A 19,815-nucleotide genomic window follows, 5' to 3' on the forward strand; every position below is an offset into this window, starting at 1 on the left:
AGGAAGGAAGGAAGGAAGGAAGAAGGAGGAAGGAAGGAAGGAAGGAAGGAAGGAAGGAAGGAAGGAAGGAGAAGAAGAAGAAGAAGGAAGGAAGGAAGGAAGGAAGGAAGGAAGGAAGGAAGGAAGGAAGGAAGGAAGGAAGGAAATGGCTGACATGATCACGGAAGCTATCAAGTACAAAATTTGCAGAGTAGGCAGGAGACCTATAGGCAGAAGACGTGGGGAAGAATTGGTGTTGCAGCTTGAGTCTGAAAGCAGTCTGTTGGAAGAACTCTCAGTCTTCCTTGGGGGAGGTCAGTGTTACTTAGAGCCTTCAACTGAACACATGAAGCCTATCCACATTATGGATCTCCTTCATTCAAAGTCTCCTGATTTAAATGTTACTATCACCTAAAAAAATTTCATAGCATCACCCAGACATGTTAGACCAAATATATGGACCGTGGTCTAACTAACCAAGTTGACGCATAAGATTAGCCATTATACTTTATTAAAAACACTGTACTGTCATTTACATTTACCCAATTTATTTTACCTGGAAAAATGAAAGACAAAAAACTGAAAACTTGTTATATCATCACAACATACGAAGGTAAGTGTTTTTAAAATGAAACATCATTTTCTGAGTGACTAATAAGCATGCAATTGAACCCATACATAAATCCACTAAGTTTTATTGCCAATAGTCAAATCATTTTTTCCCTTTGTTTAAATTTGTGGCCAGAATAACAAAATCTGTCAAACACAGTATTTTCTAGAAGCTTAGCAATACCTAAAAGCCTATATTGATGAAAAATGTTTACACATTGAATTTTGAGTATTCAAACACATTCAGAATATCATTTACCTACACAAATTATCAATTTACTGTAACTACAAAAATTATGTTTACCTGCATATGCCAATCTCTGTTTGAAAACCCTATTTTCATATGGTTCTCAACATCTGAAATACCTTCCCACACCCTTATAATTTATGAAGACTTACCATCCCTCCAATAAAATATAGTTCTGAAAGCGTGTACATACTGACGTCTTTTAGCCATATATCGATCATTAAACATAAAAATCTCTTCCTCAGCCAGGATTTCAAACTAAAGCTTTAGGTCACAGACAGGCATACTAGGGATCTGACATAAGTACTGATATTTACTAGTTGTATGACCTGAATCAAGTTATTTAATCTCTTAGTTTTCTCATCACAATACCTAGCTCATAGGATGGTAAGTTTCAATGATAATAAAAGAATTTAACAACTTGCCAGTACATTGCTAAGTATTCGATTAATGCTACTCATTATGATTAGAATTTACTTAGACAACCCATAGATATATAATCTCTACATGTTTTACATGTATATATCTAGATATATAGATAGATAGATATAGATATATTTTGGATATATATTTAGATATATAGACAGATTTTTTTTCTTTTTTTTTTTCTCAGAGAGTGTCTCCAATAACTGGGCGTATTTCTTCCTAAAAAGAAGTTTCTATTATAATCAGGAAAATAAAGGTATTTGAATAACTACCTGGAAACTATAGCATAATTTATGTATTTATAGATATATACATATACACAAGTGTGTATGTTTATGTACATATATGTAAATTAAGTAAAGCCACCCCACACGTGAAACATTTTTAAAAAACTGTATGATATGAAACACAGAGTAGGACAAAATTTCCTAAAGGATATTCCAAAGAATATTTCACTCTGTCTTTGGTCTCAAAACTTGCTGCATTTAATGAAAATCATCTGGGAAGCTTTTAAAAAATTCCATTACCCAGAACCCACCTTTATTCTACAGCAACTAAACCAAATGATTTTAATGAGCTGCCAGGGCTGATAGCCACAACCATTAGATGTTTAGGAGACAGGGACTGTCACTGGACACTGCAAGTTTGCCAAAATTCTTACGTCGAAACCTTATCCCCCATGTGATGGTAAATGAAAGTTGGACCTCTGAGAGGTGTTTGGCCATGAAGGCAGAGCGCTCATGAATAGGAGTAGGGTCTTTATTTTAAAAAGATCCCCACCAAGGGTGCCTGAGTGGCTCAACTGATTAACCATCCAACTTCAGGTCATTATCTCAGGGCTGGTGAATTTAAGCCATAGGGCTCTGGGCTGACAGCTAGGAGCCTGGAGCCTGCCTCAGATTCTGTGTCTCCATCTCTCTCTGCCCCTCCTCTGCTTGCATGTGCGCTTGCTCTCTCTCTCTCTGTCCCTGTCTCTGTCTCTCTCTCAAATATAAATAAACATTAGAAAAAACTGTTTAAAAAAGAAGACTCAGAGTTTACAGTGCTGGTTGCTCATGAACAAGAAAGTAGGTTCTCATCACACACTGTATATGGCAGCAATTTGATCCTGGATTTTCCAGCCTTCAGAACCATAAGGAATAAATTTCTGTTGTTTACAAGGCACTTCATCTATGGTACTCTGATAAAAGTAACCCAAACAGCTTACAACATTACTCAAATAAATTTCAGAAACATGTATTCACAAAGCACATAAAGATTCTGAGATGTACTAATGTAAAAAAAAAAAAAAAAAAAAAAAAAAAAACCTGTTTAAAAATCCAGAACTTCCTAAGCTCATTTTCCTAAGGAAAAAAAAATTTCCTAAGAAAAAATTTTAAAGGGAATCTATTTATATCTTGAAGAATTAGTGTTCTTCAGAACATGCTCTAGTTCCTAAAACTGGCTGAACATCAGAATCACATGGGGAGTATATTCAAAATATAGCTTCCTAAAATTCATCCCTACAGACTCTGATTCAATACCTCTAGAGCTGGGCTGTCAATCTTTATTTTCTTGCAAAGTGCCAAGGTTTTTCTCACAATCATATTTTGTAGCACTTACCCCCCAAAGTTTTTTTTCAGTCCCATAAACATGGCCCCCTCTTCTACTTCCAAGTTAAGGTCATGGAATGGTCTTTATACCTGATAATAGGCCTCCTACAATGCCTTGTTTCTAACAGAAAGTGAGTAAAAGTTTAGTGGTTAATGGCTATATATGAAAGAGTATTAGAAGATCATTGGGCCTGGGGTGCAACTCAATTAACAATGCTGGATCTGAGCTACATCAGAGACTTTTATTTTCAGGCTACTAGAAGGCACCCTGGAGAAATATTAGGTCTAAGGATAGTAACACCAAGACTCCTATATTTGGAGGTAGCAAGTTTGCAGGCTAAGCCCCAAAAGCTAAGCTTTAGCTCCTTACTAGATAACAGAGCCTCCAGAAAGACCTATGTAGAAAAGACTTATTAGTATCAGAGATGCCAAGGTGGGAACTTGCGGCTGCTGATGTTATGAATTATGATGTTACATGAATTACTCATAAAAGACACAGGCTTATGAAGAATCAACATAGTGTCTGTAATTGCATGAAATGTTAGAACTCTTTTTGGATAATATCACTTATCCAAAACTGAAAAAAGGAAGGCAGAAAGTTTTGCATGCCAAATTTCCAGCCATCTTTCCCTATTCTACAGAACCCTGGGATGAGAGTACTCAATTGTAAACTGTGGAAAATGTCATAGGCTGGTGAAGGGAATGACTTTTCCAATTCCTAGAAAGGCCTCAAACTAGTAAATGATGCATCTTGAAAAGGTAACCTATGTGTCTGTGGTGTACAAGTTCCCAACAGAAAGATAAGGGGATAACATTATAAGGCAGGTGGCAAATAAAAAGTATCTCCAAACATATGCACATACCAGAATAACTTCTTTACATTTCTTTGGTAGCAAGAAGAATAACCAACTCTGAAAGCCTAAGAAAAAGGGGACCTTATAAAAAGCATCTGTGCAGATCACAGGACAGAAGAAAGAAACAGGGAATCAAGCAGCCCCAAAAATCCCCAGGAGCAGATACCACTGGACAGTTAGGCCAGGACAATAACAAAGTAAAAATATATATATAAATAAACCCTCGTATTTCTTCAGCCTACATCACTGAGCTCAAGATTCCACATGAGGAGACAGATGCTGATAATTTGAACATTCAGAGGTGCAGGTCACATGCCTGCACATTTGGTACACTGAGGCAGAGGAAGGGCCTAGCTGAGAAAGTCACCAGAAAAACTTCCCCAACCACTTCCTAGATAGAAGTGGACTTGGGATTTATCAACCAACAAGACCAAAAATAGTGGAAGCAATTTTGCTGTTGAGAAGGTGGACTTGTTCCTGTGGATTAAAAGAAAAATATGTCCACTACAGTATGAATACTTATTAGAAATGTTGTCAAGCAGTGTTAATTTCCCTTCAACAATATCTTAGGACAGCAAATGCAAAGGAATGCACCTCAGTCACAGGGGAGAGATATGAAATGAAGCCAGAAAATATGATGGATAGCAGATGGGCACTGGACACCTTGCTATGTAAACCTCTGATATTTCAAATAAAATGTATTTAAGAAAAGAATATCTTATACTTAATTGAAATTGCCCACTTGGTATCCTACATCCATAAGACAATTGTTTTCATACTGCAATATAAAATCACTTAATTACCTTGTGAGATGCATTTTTTTCATTACATGCATAAGAACCTTTGTTGTTTGCTCATTTTCTGGGTTTTCTAATTTAAGCCCCATTCACTTATTAATCCCTATGCATAGTGAATTTAAATATGAAATAAAATACATTAAAAAAGTATAAATATTTCATATAAATAAAATGAAAATGCAGTTTTGTACTCAGTTTACTGTTATCCTACATAATTAACATGAACTAGCATAGGAAATAAGAACTAATCATAGGTCAGGGATACATCTAAAAGCCTAGACAACTTATGGATACCACTCTACATACTATGCCAAATACATTATTCATATCTCACACAAAATTCAGATAGACTTTCAAATTTAACAATCTGATGTCATCCTGACACTTTAAAATACTTCATGACTGTCCATGGTCTACAGAATATGGTCCAAATTTCTCTTATTCTCCAAATTATCCCACAGGTTACAGATGCTAGTTCGTACAATTCTATGATTCACAAATGACAATCACAACTTGTTCTCTGCCCGACCCATGGCGCATCATTCTCATTCTAGTCTATGAAACTGTATAATGCTAAGACTCTGCTGCCATGCTCCCACATCCCTAAGGTTCACTCATATCATACCCAGCTCTTTGTCATTCTCTTTGTCATTCTCTGTCATTTTCTCTCATGACCCATAACACTGTATACACTACACCCTCTTTAAGTGTTCTTTCCAAACCCAACATTCAAATATTGTCCATCTTTCCACTTTATCTCAATTATGAATTCTTCCCCATAATCTCTATACAAGTGCTATCATAATATCCCACACCACATTGTAATTTGAGTTTTCATACTAAACAAAGAACTTTTTGAAAACACAAGTGACATGTCTTTTCACACAAACACATACGCATGCGTGCTTACACCTGAAATCTATCCTTAGAAGTGGCTGTGTAAAAATTCACTAAAGGCTAATCAATTACAATGATGGGTAAAATGGTAGCTATTGTTCTCAAGGTTTCTAAACTCACCATAAGCAAGAATGGCTTGAGAGACTCCACCAATAAGGGCTTCAAAAAGAACATGATGAGAACATATTCCCAAGAAATGAAAAAGCTTCTGTACAATGATTTCCAAAGCATTTTCTACTCCATTCATGTTGGCCATATTCTATCTGAATTTCTAAAAAAGTGTTTGTGTGTGTGTGTGTGTGTGTGTGTGTGTGTGTGTGTGTAGTATCCACCCTAATAGATTCTGACCATCCTTTGACCAAACTTTACTGTACCTATCTTTAATCCTGTAGTATTGGGTTCTTAACATATAATTAAGCATGCTGAGTATATACTTGACACTTAGGCATAGTATCAGGTAACTAGTCACTTAAGTTAGTTAAGAATATGATATAAATCAATGCCTATCAATCTTTAATGGGAATACAAATCACCTGAAAAAAATGAAGATCCTGAATATAAGCCTGAATGGCAGCCAAAGTCCTGTATTTTTCACACAAGTTCCCAGGAAATGCCATCTATTGACTACAATAGCATGAAGGTTTTGCGCAAACTTCCTCTATGAATGATATTCTTTTCTAAACTATAGACTATATACATAAGCCCTGATAGAATGGATGTTCTTAGTCAATGAGATATAGAGTACAAAACATCAAGGATCAATAGCAAAATGAAATAATTGATGGACAATTCATTATATTTTTTTCAGACATAAGAGAAACCGTCCCTATACCCCCTTAACTTACTCAGCCAGGTAATTTTAGTAATTGGGGATAGTGTAATCCATCAGTGTAAATATGTTTCTGTAGTGCTTTCTAACACCTAAAAGCCTAAGAAGACAGAAATGGCAGGATTTCCACCATCCTTTCCATTTAAAGTGTATCCTTTAGGACTTTCACAAATACTTGGTCTGTTCCTCTGAAGATTCCGAGGTGTAGTACACAATGCATTCGGGAAATAATCTAATGACAGAGAGTACCAGGACATTAATGATTAAACCTGCAGTCAGGCTAATTTCCACAACAAAGCCACAACTTAGATTCTATAAGGTATAAGTAATGGATGAAAATCTGTCAGTGAATTAAGATTCTAAAGTGAATCAACTTAGTAGATAGTAGGGGGACAATGTATATCACAATGGAAACCAGTAAACAAGTTCTTATTGTATGTGTTAGAAATACAGAATCATAAAAGTAATTAAGAAATCTAGTAAGATTAAAAGATCAATTATAAACAAAACTATATAAAAGTATTATTTGAATCCCATAAACTACATAGTAAACATATGTGTGTGTGTGTGTGTGTATGTGTGTGTGTGTGTGTGTATATATATATATATATATGGAGGAAGTAGACAAACCTTAATGTTTCATTCCTTAATGGTTATACAAATAGGAAGTAAAATAACACTAACTCGTTTCTCTTCAAATATGTAAAACTCCTTAGCTGTAGGCATATTAATAATACACCAGTCATTATGTTACATTTGCTAAGTTTTGAAATGCAAAGCACTCATAGAGAGGCTGCTGCTCTCCAGAAGACAATGAAATTCATTTCTCAGTAATGTCACTATTACAAATAAAAAAATGTGTAAATCTTTTGAAAATTTTCAATCATATTTGACTGAAAGCAACTTGAAACATTTTTATATTTCTACTCTGTCACATGTCAGCATATCCTTTTGCAACATGGCAAGATGGGCTATAGCTGAAATAAAAAGAATACAAATGAGAACCTATTCAGTAATTCATTCTTTTTAATAAACAAGACTCTTGACCACAGCCAAAACCATTTTTCCAAAGTGAAATCTCAAATAGTGCTAATCATATCTCAGTTCCGATACAGTGGCTCCTTATAATAGTCAACCATAAAACAACATCCTATAGAGATGTTGCCTTCCTCTTTTACACAGCCAAGAGAGATATATCCATGGATAAAGACACAGGAACAAACATAAATCACTTTATTAAGTATTTTAAAAGAATGACATTTCAAGTGCATTAATCATAACTTTCACATGTTTCATCAACATAGGCGTCCTATCAAATAAAGGCATGAAAACAACAGGATCATAATAAGAAACTCAGCATTTTAAGGGATGATCTAATTATGTGCCTGGCACTAGGCTACATGTATATATGAATAACTAATTTTAGTCTCACAACCTTGCAACAATACCCCCATCATACAGATGGGAAAATAAAGCTAGGAGTGGGTATATAAGTTAGGCTAATACTACATATATAATAGTGGTAGAGCCAGAATTTGAATCATCAAAGCAATCTGAATCACCAAGTCTACCTATAGCCTCTCTTTTACATCACATAAAACAGTAGACTGAATCCTAACCTAAAACATGGAATTCATCATTTGGGATATGCATTATATTATGTTCCTTTTCTTAAGGAATTAACTTTAATAGGGGCTCCTGACTGGCTCATTTGGTGGAGCATGCGACTATTGACCTTGGGGTTGAGAGTTCAAGCTTCACAGTGGGGTACAGGGATCACATAAAAATATAATCTTTTAGGGGTACCTGGGTGGCTCGGTGGGTTAAGCGTCCAACTTGAGCTCAGGTCACAATCTCACAGTTTGTGGGTTCGAGCCCCGCCCTCAGCCTCTGTGCTATCAGTTCAGAGCCTGGAGCCTGCTTTAGATTCTGTGTCTCCCTCTCTCTCTACCCCTTCCCCACTCTTGCAGTTTCTCAAAAAATGAATAAACATTAAAAGCAATTTAAAACAAATAAAATCTTCAAAAAAAAGGGTTAACCTTAATACAATGAATTAAGATGCTACTTTATTTTTTTTAATGTTTTTAAATTTTTTTTAACGTTTATTTTTGAGACAGAGAGAGACAGAGCATGAGCAGGGGAGGGGCAGAGAGAGAGGGAGACACAGAATCCAAAGCAGGCTCCAGGCTCTGAACTGTCAGCACAGAGCCCGACAAGGGGTTCAAACTCACAGACCGTGAGATCATGACCTGAGCTAAGGTCAGATGCTCAACTGACTGAGCCACCCAGGCAACTCTAAGATGCTAATTTAAAGAAAACTACTAAAATTTTAAAAGTTTATGAATTCAGAACAACAGAAGACTGTGGCTCTGAGCCACAGTAACATTTAAAAAAAAAATTTTTTTAACGTTTATTTATTTTTGAGACAGAGACAGACAGAGCATGAATGGGGGAGGGTCAGAGAGAGAGGGAGGGAGACACAGAATCTGAAACAGGCTCCAGGCTCTGCACTGTCAGCACAGAGCCCGACGCAGGGCTCGAACTCACGGACGTGAGATCATGACCTGGGTTGAAGTCGGACGCTCAACCGACTGAGCCACCCAGGTGCCCCTGAGCCACAATAACATTTAAAAAACTTCATTTCAGTTATTGCGTAGAATACAAATGACAATACGCTGGTGAACTGCTACTAATAAAAGAAGTGAGCAGAGTTATTGGAACTATGAATCCATGATAATCTATGTTATACAGTGCATATACAGACATTACCACCATCTTAATCATATCTAGAATTGTTGCAGTGTCTCGAACTCTGACCAGTTCAAACAAGAAAATGGAGAGGAAATACTAGTAATTTTAGGTAAGAATCTACTACCTGGTGAATGAGACCTGGAAAAGTGCTGAAGAAGATAAAAGGGAATGTCTTTGTATAGTAAAGACAATGAGTACAGACTTTTGAACAAATTTTATTGTACTGCAGGTAAGACAGTCAACATTTCACACCCGTAACACAGGAATCTTCACAAATGTGATTCTGGTGCAAAGCGTATCATAAACACATGTCACAATTTATCAAAGCAGTTAATTTTCTATTTCTACTATACTGCATTAACACTTTACCTCTCAGTTCCTCAGTCAGGATCTAGGAAAAGGTGAAACTGAGAAAACAGAAAATGTAAAACATCTGTATGACTCTCTCACTAAAAAAAAAAAAGTCTGTTCGGTGGATGTGGGGTGGGGAGGTGGGTAGTGAGGAGAAAAAAAGAAAAGGTCCTTTAGAGCCTCATTCAGAATCTAGTCAAATTATTACATATAGTTTGAATGGCTTGTATATCTCTTATTTTCTAGTTCACAAACAGTAAGAAACAGCCAACAAATGGCTAATTCATCAAAGCAAGGAATTAAATATGACCCTCTTAAAGGCATCAGAAAGCAGACAGAGTTCACTCAGGTACCCGTATCTCAGCTGCACTTGATGTGATCCTATGGACACAGACCAGTATAACATTATTTATTTCAACAAATATATAAAGCAACTACATGTACTATGTTCTCTATAAACTGCAAAGATTATAGTATAAGGAAAATTCACTTAGTGCTTAGACTATGCCATGAACACTGTACTAGTCTTAATTATCATTTAATGTTCACAGAATCTCTGTAAGGTAGGCACATTCAACTTCACATATTTTAAAAAATGCCTTGGGAAGGGTTAAGAACATGTTCAAGATCACACAGCTGGCAAGTGGCAGAACAAATCTAGGTCTGTCTGAATCAAAGGCCCATGCACGCTCTAGTCTAGACTACTATCCTATGTTCATCATGGTGATCCTCTGTCATCAAGAAGTAAATCAAACTTAGCCACCTATTTAAAGGGTGAAGTACTATTTTTACACAGATTCCCATTTAAAAAAAAAGTATTATTAAAGACAAATCTCTATTTATAATTAGTTCCAAGAATTGTAGACAACCATGTTTATATTATAATTTTTACCAGGAATTGGAAATGTGACGTGAGTAAACATTTTATTTTTAAGGATGTCATTCATCTAATTAAATACAGTAAAAAAATAGTCCTTGGACTTGTAATTAATTTGCTAATTTGTGCAAAGCCTAGAATCAATAGCTGGCTAACAGCTAATCAAATGAGTTAATAATGAAGGCAAAAAAAAAAACCCACTCATATTTATATTTGATAATTGAAGAGCAATAATAATATAGGTAATAATACAAATCTGTACAATTCAAAATGATGGAAATGTGCCTAGAATCATGCCTCAGAATACATATTTAGGGATTTGAGTCACGTCATTTTTTGCTCACTGTTCTTCTCCAAACTGGACCGATCTCAGCATAAGCACAATTGTAACACCTGTCCTCACTGGAAATTTCCATGACAAATCTAAAAGGCACAGGCAATATGAATTATCAAGGTCTCCATTAGGACAAATGTGCAAGGTACAAATTTTCACACACAAAAGTTCCAGTCAAAGGTGGAGAGGATACCTTACAGGGTATGAACAAAGGAGACTTCTGTATGCATTTTTTTAAACCTCCAGACCATTATGGAATCAGCAGGGCTTCTGCTCTCCTAACCCTCATTTTCTCATGAACCAAACTCCCTTCCCAGAAATACATCACTTTTATTTAGTTAATAGTGATAAATACTTATTTTAACTGCTATGAGCTGAAACTGACCTTGTCCAAATATGGAAAATAGTTTCTCTTTCCAAAACATGAAAACTGCTGACTCTGGCTTTAAATAAACCAGAAAATGCAAACCTTGTCTAAAAAAGAACCAATCTCACAGCCAATTCCTGCTTTCTCAAATATCTCCTAATTACTCTCATGGACTTGTTTGCTCTAGTTATTATAAATTCCTGGTAATATCATTAATGCTCCATGAACATGTATTTTCTGAGCTTAATTTTATTTTTGATGTCTACCATGTTTTAGGCATGTGATATCAAAATATGAATATCATTAATGAATCAAAATATGTTTATTGGAAGCTTACTAGGATTTAGGCACTGAACTAAAAGTACTTTGCAAGTAGTGTTACATATAGTATTCAGAAAATTCCTGTGCCTTTAGGTACTATCCAAATAGTATTTGTCCATCAATAAACAAGTGATTTTAATTTATTATATCCTTTAAGTATCTGAAAATTGCAAAATGCGTATCATCCCATTATACAGCTGATGAACCTGAAATCTAGAAAAGGTAGATAACCTGCTATGACACACAATTACACAGAGTACAAAATGGATTTAAGACTGGGACGCCTGGGTGGCTCAGCAGGTCAGGCATCTGACCCTTGATTTCAGTTCAGGTCCTGATCACACAGTTCTGAGTCTGAGCCCCACCTGGGGCTCTTGCACTGACAACTGAGAATCCTGCTTGGACTTCTCTCTCTCCCCCCGCCCCTCTCTGCCCATCCCCTACTCATGCTCTATCTGTCTTGCGTGTAGTTTTCTCTATGTCTCATATAAATAAACATTTTACACAAAATGGATTTAGGACTGGTAAGAAATCTGTGTGACTCCAAAGTCCAAGCCCTTATCCACTGTCTCCAGGAACTCTCATGGTACTGAGTGACAAGCAAGATAACACTACAATGTAATATGTAGGACACTGAATTTGTCCCAATTTGCCCAGGACTTGACAGGTTTTAACACTGACCTTCCTGCATCCTAGGACCCTTCAGTCTTGGGAAAACCAGGAGGGCTGGTTACTTTCATGATAGGTGTCTTATCAGTGGCATGGAAAAAAAATAAAATAGGAGTCTGTACAGAAAAAGGCAATCATTTTTTATGCCTTAATAGTATTGAAAGAGGCTAAACAGAGTGACAATTGAGTTGAGCATTACACAAACTGTAATAAACACCCTGGAGAAAGATGGCAAGAGTAGACCAGACACAAAGGCAATATAAACAAACAAATGCAAAAAAATCAACTGGCAGGCTCTAGGGTGGGCACCTAGACTGCAGATCTGAAAGGGGGAAACAGGGAAGTGCAAATGGAAAGGAAAACATCATCTAGGAAGGAACAGGATAAATCTTATAAAAAGAAATTAAGCATGAGGATGCGGTTTTAACTTCCACTTCCCTTCACAGTTCTACAGAGATAGACTTTAAAGAAATAAGAGCTTTCACTTTATGATTTAGCGATGAATATATGTGCCTTGGTAGGGGAATGCCAAGTGACTTATTATAAGCAGCAAAAGATCTCGCCTTTCTACAGTCATTCTCACAGTGCACTAGGCCCTTTCTGGCAACGATTATTGTGGATAGGGAGAACTAATGCTCTTTCTTAAGTAGAAGGGCATGTTTCAATCCTTCAGTAGGCAAGAGAGTTTCTCCCAGACCATATGCACTAAGTATGGGATAGAACCCAACGATGGAATATCCTTAAGGACTAAAAATGAGAGAGCGGGAGATGCGAACAGGCAGAGCACAGAGACCTTTTAGGGCAGTGAAAATATTCTGTATGATATTATAATGATGGATAATATGTCATCATACATTTATGTGTCCAAACTCATAGAAGTACAACACCAACAGTGAATCCTAAGGTAAACTATGAACTTAGGGTAATTATGGTGTTTCAATTTAGGTTCACGTTGGGTAAAAAATGTACCATTCTGGTGAGTGATGTTGATAATGTCTGGGAGCAGGAGCATATGAGGAATCTCTCTGTACAGCCCTGTAAATTGTGTCATAAATCTGAAACTGCTCTTAAAAACCAAAGTCTTAGGGGCCCCTGGGTGGCGCAGTCGGTTAAGCATCCGACTTCAGCCAGGTCACGATCTCACGATCTCCCTGAGTTCGAGCCCCGCATTGGGCTCTGGGCTGATGGCTCAGAGCCTGGAGCCTGTTTCCGATTCTGTGTCTCCCTCTCTCTCTGCCCCTCACCCGTTCATGCTCTGTCTCTCTCTGTCCCAAAAATAAATAAACGTTGGAAAAAAAATTAAAAAAAAAAAAAAAAAAACCAAAGTCTGAAAACAAAGGAATGGGATAGTAACAAAGGCCAACATTAAAAGGAAGTAAAGAGGGGCACCTGGATGGCTCAGTCAGTTAAGCATCCAACCTTGGCTCAGGTCATGATCTCATGGTTCATGAGTTTCAACCGCATCGGACGCTGAACTGCCAGATTCTCTCTCTCCCCCCACTCAAAACAAATAAACAAACATTTTTAAAAAGGAAGAAAAGGAATAGATACTTATCAGGCAAATAACACACACACACACACACACACTGCTTTCTCCATACCTAAAGTGAGAGAAATAGAGAATTGGCCAGTAATCTCACATTTATTTATTAGAAATCTGTGACTTACCATTTGTTGAAAATCTGCTAGTTATTCACCATACCACTTTTTCTGGGCACTCAGTGTGACTCCATTTCTTAGCTTTCCTTGCAGGGAGGAATGGCCAAGTAAAAAAGTTCTGCTCAATACAGTGTTAGCAAAAGCCATGATAACCACTCCCAGTATGGGCGTATAAAAACATCCTATGAAACTTGCCAGGACATTTCTCTCTTCACTCCTTGCCTGAATATGGACTCAGGGGACTTAGGAGGGCGAAGCCAGGAAGAGGATAAAGAACTTGATTCCTCGAATGACCCAATGGAAAGCCACTTTATCAGGACTTAAGTACTGAACTATGCCACATGAGCAAGAAGTAGAAAGTATTTTAAGTCACTAAAAATTTAGACTTTACCTGTTACACTTTTCACTAGGCCGTGTGGGACCTCACTCACTGGGACTCTGAAAACATTATAATAAGCAAGTTTAAACCTTTCTGTCCTTCTACCCCATTAAATCATAAAAAGGGACTTACAACACACACACATATATATGTATATATACATAGCACGGGTGTGAAGAAGTTTGGATGCAAGGTAAATTTAAAAAAGAATAAAGCACATTTCTTAGAACAAAAGGTTCAGGGAAAATGAGAAGGAAATGAACATGGTCTTTTGAGAAAGAGATGACTGAGAAGCATCCAAGTATATCTGTTCACCTACATGATGAGAACACGAGTCATTAATTAATTGGGAAGATGCCACAAATATATACTGAACAAGAAGGAAAAAATGACTCCATTATATTGGAAAATGAATGGTCTTGGCAAAAAATACACTCTCAGTATTAACCAACTCACATTTCTACTGCGGCTATTTGGAAACAAAACTGTAAGAGGTATTTTTGCAAAGGACAAATACACAAGAAAGGTGAGAAGAGGCAAATTGTCTAATATAACTGGGACACCATAACAGGATGAGAACAAAGGGATCATTTTCTTTTACAGGACACTAGGATTACAAGTAAAAGTGCCTTTAGTCGTGCAGTAAGTACTCAAAAAGTTTTGCAAAGCTGAGAAAACAAGGGAAGAATTTTCTTTCTTGGAATTTGGGGATGTTGATGAAGAACAATGCTTTTGATCAAAAGGAAGATGAGGGGAGAATATTTTACTTGTGAAATTGCCAGAAGGAATATGTGCTTAGGCTAAGAAGTTAACAAGAATTTATCTTTACATACTGCAGCATAAAAACGGTAATCAAGGATTCCCACAATGAAAGTTAAAGAAAAAGGTTATAATTCAGGGCATATATCCTGAAAATTAATTATAAATGAAGAAGCCTAGTCATAGAGAGTCTTACTTTAAATACCTGACCCAAGTAGGTATTCAAGATAAAGCTATATCATATCTAATCATACCCCATTTAATGTTAGATTAGAGATCATCTTTTTTCTTCTTTAGGATTTTTAATTTCCCTCCAGCTTTTTTATACACCCCAAAAGAAAACAGTAGTCCAATGGCTACAACAAGAAAAGTATTAAGGCAAGAATAAACAAGAAGTGTAATGAAGCTGTTAAGAAAATCAACTCTAGAGCCAAAGAACTGGTTCAAATCCCAGCTGGGCCCACTTACTGGCTATGTTGAGCAAATGACTGAATTTCTCTAAACCAAGTTTTCCTTATATATACAACAGAAACAATAATAATACCGATCTAGCAGGGCAAAGAGCTTAGAAAAATATCTCAAAAATAATAAGTACTACGCATGTTTTAACTGCTTCTATTATCTTTTTCCTTATAACTGTCCTGGCTTTTCCGCCAGGAAAACCAGGGTTGGGGGAAGGAAAAGGAAGTAACATTTACCGAACATGGAGGAAATGTCACATATAGTGATAGAGTGTCAGAAGTGCTGGCTGTTCCCCCAACCATTTCTTCTCCTTCCTGGAAACCCAGCTGTACCACATTGCCCAGCCTCTCTTATAGTAAGATCCACCCACATACAACTGAGTTCTGGCCAATGAAATGAAAGCAAAAGTTATATGGAGACCTGCAGGTCTGAGCAATTAACATTCTCCAAGTCCTTCTCCTTCCAAGGCTGACGTGACCCTGCTGAAGATGACAGAAGTCTTGGAGGAATGCTGTCAAGATCATCCAGTTGGGGACTTAACAGGAATGACAGTATGTCATATTGGAGGAAGTACACTTTTCTGATTCATTTGTTACAGCTGTTAACCTCCCCCAACCTAACAGAACTAAGCTCCATACCTATACTCTCAGGTTTAATCCCTATCATGATGGCTCGAAATAAATGTTATCAAAGTTTATAGCTAAGGAAACGAAAACTCCAAGAAGTTATGGAACTATCCTGTCCAATATCATGAATGTAATAAGTGGTAGGGCCACATCCAGGTTAATCTCCAAGGTTTTTGATCTTTCCACCCTCCACACAATACTGCAACATGGAAAATGTCTTTCTTTTCCTCACTCTTACTGATTTCCTCACTTTTTTAACCACTGGAACTTCATTCTTTAAATTTAAACTTTTTTTTTTTTCATCTGTATATCCCATTTGGGAGATCCAGGATGACCCCTCTATTACATTCATCTCTTCTGCCTCATTCCATCCACATGTGTTCATGACCAGTAAACGATGCTCTTAACCCATCTGTTACAGGAGACACAGATTTCTAGCAGTTTTCCAACTGGCTACTGTATCAAAGATGGTGAATGGCAAAGCCAGAGATAAGAAAAGGTAAAAACTCCCAAACTATCAGTGATTTCCAAAGTGGGCTGTATTCACTGGAGTACATAAAAATATTAGAACTTCTGTCTCATAATTTTTGCCTTATTTATCCTTTAGCTTTTTTATACATATTTTATAATATAATTATATGAATATAACAGTATATGTGTATAACTTAGAAATAAATTTTAGTGAGTATGGTCAAATTTTCTTCTGATAGTATATAATAAAAAATAAAGACCAGTAAGTCTAGGTAATAAATCTGGTCTCCCCCCTCAGATTTAAGATACTGTGTTACAGAAAATGAAAACAAGAAAACTTTCCGCATCTGTGCATACAGACATCTCCCTGCTTGCCAAATAAAATAAACTAATTCAATTAAAATCATATAAAAACATGTTTTCACAAACGATTAAATTCTTTAAATAAAAATCAAGATTAAAGCTAAAGTACATGATGTCAATGTCTCTGAGTATAATCAAGAAGAATCCGACAAGTTAAAACAATTATCAAACTTGGCATAATTTGGAACTATAAAGGAGTTTTCTTCTGAAATGTATAATCACTCAGGTTACCTTTATTTTTAAGAAATAAACTCAAGTAACAGATGTCCTGTGTACCTTTCAGAAGAAAAATTCCAGCCAAAAGACTTAGTGCTTATAGGGAAAATAATTAGAAAACCTACTTCTGAATAAAAAAAAAAAGAAAAAAGAAAGTGAACTAGGTAAAATCAGTGGATGATATAAAAGCCAACATTAAAAGGCTTGCTCTCTATTCACTCTTAATGTCCCACCAATATGAAATGACTAGAGAAAGAGGTGCTAGGCTGACTCAAGGAGACAAAGTCCCCCAAGTTAAAGGAACTAAAAGTTGTTTTCATAAAGACTGCAAAATAGAAAATCTGCCTCTGCTGAAATTTTCATGCATCTGACCTGCACCCTTAAACAGCAGGTCTTTTCCCTGATTAGTCTTACCCCCTAATTTAAAAAGGTCAGTTTCTCAATGCAGGTCACCTCCAACCTGGCAGAATCCACACTGAAAAATAATGAGGTTTACCATTACCATTCCTTCTCATCAATCCAGAGCAGTTGAAGTTGGTTTAAACAAACAAAAATCAGTAGCATTTTATAAGGTGGCGAAAACAATATTCCCAAGCAATTTTTTTTTTTTTTTTATCCTTAGCAACCTAACATTCCCACCCTGCATTGTGGACAGTCACCTAAGTCTTGAATGAAATCAAGGCAAAGAGAGCAAGAATAAAGTTATGGGAGAAACGTGACTTTTCTCATGAATGCCACAAAAAGCACCTCGAGGGGTCTGTCTCTTTTTCACTCACTTGGGCAGAGACAGAACAAACTTGCTCATCAGCCCGAATGTAAATGCTTCTGCGTGGACCTGCCTGCTGCAAATCTACCCCACTCCTTAAAGGACATAAACCGTGGATCTCAAAATACAAAAATAAGAACACATTCCAAATTATTCCTCTGAGTGACTAAACAAATCAATTACATGGAATTATTCCTTAAAATATCAAGCTCCCATCACAAGAAACTGCAGACTCTTCCCGTGCAATCAAAAGACAGTTATTCCGACAAACATGTCCCCGCCCCTATGTTGATTTCAGCAGGAAAACTAGAAAAAGTTCCAGGAGCTTTCCTTCCAGGAGCTCCTCCTTGCAAACAAACATCCAACGCACCCCAAGATCCACCACCCCACCTCCACGCAGGCCACCCACCCAGAGTGATCAGTCACACTGATTCGCCCTACACTACCTCCGCAAGCCATTTCGCTGCAAATCTGGAGACCCCAGCCAGCAGCAACCAACCTCCTTAGCTTCGCTTTGCGCGAAGCTGCCTCCTTGCTGGGGATCCGCTGTGCTGCAAGAATGTTCCCATGCATCAGACTCCTTGACTGGCTCGCGTCTTCTTACCCCCAACTCCACACCTTTAGTAAGTAACAATGTATACACGAAGCACAAAGAGAAAATGCACACAGGTTTTGAGCCCTCTGCTCCGTTCCAGAAGCAGAGTGCGGGTTGGTGTCCGTGGGGTGCCCGGCGCACATCTCGTGGACGTCTGGGTCGAAGGAGCAGACGAGGCGGTAGTCTTTGCCATTGCAAAGAAACTGCAAATCCCCCTGAAATTGGTGGAAATTTTCACGCCACCCCGACAAGCTCCCTGGGCAGAGCCTGGGTATACCACGTAACGTGTCACAAGAGCGGGGACCCGGACGGAGTGATTCGCCGCTATACCCCCCGCGCTCAGACAGAGCCTGGCACAGAGTGGGCGCCTCCAAAGTCCATGTCTGTTTCGCCAGGGCTCCCTCCACCACGGCTACCGACCCCCTGTTCCCGAGTCCTAAATCGCCTCAAATAACAGCCCAAGTTCGCCTTTCTCTACCGTGGGCTGCACAGCCGGGCAATCGGAGCCCGGAGTATCAACATCGGAAGGAAACTCTCGCCAAGAACCGCGCGCCGGGAGCGAGGGCGCACGGAGAAGGGGCAACAGCCTGAACCAGTTGAAGGAGCGGATTCTAACGATTCCCCAAGCATTATGCGGTCTAGGCTACTTGTTCTCTAGCTGCCCGGCAGAGCAACAAACTTATTTTCTGACTAAAAAGGGTCGCCGTGGGGTAAAGGTGGCGCCGTCGGTGCCCTGCCTACTCCCGGCTTCAGGGCGCTCAGTTCCGGCTGCGCCCCGCCCGCAGGGCTGCCCGGCTCACGGCAGTACGGCCCGCAGCCCCTGCCCAGCCCTGCAGGAGTGGGAGCCCCAGGGAGCCCCTCTACACTAGGCAGCCTCCGAGAACCATGCCCTTTCCCCAAAATCCGCGAGCCAGAAAGCCCCGGGGCAGCAGGCGCCCAGGCTGGAGCGGACCCTGCCTGCTCGCGCCTCACTTACCCTCAGCACCTGAGCGCGGCGCCCACTACAGCCTCCGGCGCGACGCGGGCACAGCCCGAGGGTCCCGCTGTAGTAGCGAAGCTTCCTACTTGCGACCAATCCTGATGTTGAACCCGGTGCTCGGTCTGGTGCCGCGCTCCGCTCCCTCCCAGCGCTCGCGGCGCCTCCAAAAACCTGGCGCGGCGGAGTTCAGGCAGCCGGCTCCCCAGCCTCGAGGAGGCGGAGACGCGTGGAGCAGAGGAGAGACGCTGGGGGGCGGGGGGAGCCGGCGCGCAGCCGGGCTGAGCATGCGCAGCGCGCGGCCCGAGGAGGCGCGAGCCCGGGTGCAGCAGCACCTGCCAGTCCCTGGCCGGGAGACGAGACTCCCAGCCCCTGCGCGCAAATCCGCGAAAGGGCGCCTCACCTGAACTCGAAACACCTGAAGACAATTAACCCGGTTCCGGTGCAGGAGTGTGAAGGATGTCCTGCTGAGCGATGGGGAATAACAGCCGCGATGCCTCCTTCCTTGGCTACCCTAGTATAGGGGCACAAGGAGGCGCGACCTGCGCGGTACACAAACCTCGGGCCTCCCGCAGACCGGGAATTCGTGGAATCTTTAAGGCGCTCTAGCCAGGGAAACAAACACTTCTGCTTTGGGGCTGAG

At 39.1% G+C, this 19,815-nt stretch overlaps 1 protein-coding gene across 4 annotated transcripts in view; it reads right to left on the reverse strand.

Annotated features, from left to right (window-relative positions):
• Positions 1-19,389, reverse strand: part of CNTN4 (contactin 4) — a 911,050-nt gene extending 891,661 nt beyond the window's left edge. For 3 of the 4 annotated variants that reach the window (XM_040492135.1, XM_040492132.1, XM_040492133.1), the window contains exon 1: positions 19,173-19,388. The gene's annotated coding sequence lies outside the window, so the exon portion shown is untranslated. Of the gene's footprint in view, positions 1-19,172 lie in introns of all 4 variants that reach the window. The other variant, XM_040492136.1, reaches the window with a different exon arrangement.
• Between the last annotated feature and the right edge of the window lie 426 nt (positions 19,390-19,815).

Source organism: Herpailurus yagouaroundi, unplaced genomic scaffold, assembly GCF_014898765.1.
Source record: "Herpailurus yagouaroundi ecotype Mexico unplaced genomic scaffold, PumYag 183, whole genome shotgun sequence".
Taxonomy (NCBI): domain Eukaryota; kingdom Metazoa; phylum Chordata; class Mammalia; order Carnivora; family Felidae; genus Herpailurus; species Herpailurus yagouaroundi.